This window comes from Puma concolor, chromosome D1, assembly GCF_028749965.1.
Source record: "Puma concolor isolate L17-30 chromosome D1, mPumCon1.1.hap2, whole genome shotgun sequence".
NCBI classification, from domain to species: domain Eukaryota; kingdom Metazoa; phylum Chordata; class Mammalia; order Carnivora; family Felidae; genus Puma; species Puma concolor.
In genome coordinates this window covers 10,000,418-10,002,378 of record NC_141676.1, presented here as the reverse complement: position 1 = coordinate 10,002,378, position 1,961 = coordinate 10,000,418, and positions in this window count along the sequence as shown.

Genomic DNA, 1,961 nt, shown 5'->3' with positions numbered 1-1,961 from the left:
TTCTGGCAATTTTGTGCAGTTTTTACGCCTCAGAAGTGGTTGTCAGGGTTGCTGGCACTCAGGTCCGTTTCTGTGGCCGCTGTCTCCGGAGGCAGGCCTCTGCCACAGGAGGGCACTGTAGGTTAGTGATGGGCCCGGCTCACTGCTTCAGCCACGAGGGGTGTGTGCTCAGTGGAAAGAGGCAGCCAGCGGCCGGTCCCCGAGCAGCCCAGGGCCTTATTCAAGTGAAATTCCCCCTTCCCGCCCCCAGTGTGGTCCTTTCTACCAAGGGAAGTGGATCCAAACCCCCTGAGCTGAATCTTTCAAAGGCACCACAGGCAGAATGAGGGCAGCAAGCAGGAATGTGTGGGCCGAAAGGTAATTAAACCGAAAGGTAATTAAATATTAAAGAATATTTCACAAAGGAAAAATCACAATGCCCCAGCCCTGGCACCATGGTTTTAATGTTGTCTATTCTCACATCATCCGTAGTCCTTTGTCTCTAGAGCGTTACAGAGTCCCAACCACAGGTTTTATTTCCATGTAGCACGGTGGCAAACTTTTTCTGCATTTCTACGGTCTTGCCAATTACTTTGGCAAGTAATTTGTCAATTTGTAGTCGACAAAGTAACAACACATGAGAAATAGCATCTTCGAGTGAATTAGTGGGAAGTGTTGAGCCCTGGAGCCCGGGAGACTCCTGTGTGGCCAGCAGTGGTGTCGCTGGAGGGGTTTTGCCCTCAGAACTGTAATCCAGTCAGAGCAGTAGTGACCCAGACTGCACCGGGACCTTCTGAAGGTGTGGACCTCACGAAGGCAGGCCAGGATTGACGAGCACGCGGTGGGTGATCACAGGAGATGCCTGCAGAGAGGAAGTGTGGGCTTCCAGTTTTGGGGAGCTGTAGGGTTCCCATAGAGCCTCCTCATGGTCCTTCCTGCCCTTCAGTGCCTCCAGCTGAGGAGAGGAGAGAACGAGTCTTTACTTCTAGGACTTCGTGAAAGCCTCACAGTGCCCCTATGGAAAAGTGGTGTCATGCTAATTTTGTAGATGAGAAAGTGGGCTCAGAGTCATTTGTCCAAGGTCAAGTAGCTATTCATTCATAATTCACGGTCTCCTTTAGGGGCACCTAAAGTTAAGCATCCAGTTTCAGCTCAGGGAATGATCTCACGGTTCATGAGTTCAAGCCCCACGTCGGGCTCTTTGCTGACAGTGCAGAGCCTGCTTGGGATCCTGTCTGTCTGTCTGTCTCTCCCTCTCTCTCTGCCCCTCCCCCACTCACACTTCCTGTCTCAAAAATAAAAAAGCAAGAGAAAAAGCTCGTAAAGCCCTTATGTGCCCTTCCCCCCCCCCCCCCCCCCCCCCCCAGCACACTAGTTCTCAGTAGATATTAGGTGTCAGTGCTTGGTCATGGGCCCCTGAGGCCTGAGAGTTCAAGCTGTCTCCTAACACACATTGCCTGGCATGTCCGTGAGGTCACCAGAGCTTGTGCAGGGCTATCTCCCGCGCAGGTGGTAGGAACCTGTTAAAGACCCGCACGCTGTCTTCCCAGCCAGTGAAGACAGAAACCCCCCTGGGGGTGAGAAGCACTCTCCCTGAAGCAAGGAGTAGGAGTGACCGTTGGGAGGCAGCAGCAGGGCCAAGGAGAAGGCGTCCCTGGCCACCCTTGGGCCTCCTGGTGAACCGTGGGGAGGGCGTTAGATGGAGGGTTTGTATAGAGATCAAAGTGGTTGTAAGAAGCACACACGAACCGGGCAGTGACTGACTCGTCTGTTCTGGGCGCTTGTGCAACCCACCCCACCGGCCTAGCGTGCGGCGTGAGCTCTTTTGCCCTGGGGTCTGATCTCTCCTCACCCTGGTCGTGTCTCATTTAATGTACTGTTAAGCTCAGGCCGCCTCCACCCGGGAATGGCATGCTTCTAAAAGGGACTGTTCTCTTCCCAGGCTGCTGGCTTGTGTCATCTCTGAGAGCGAAGGATCTTGC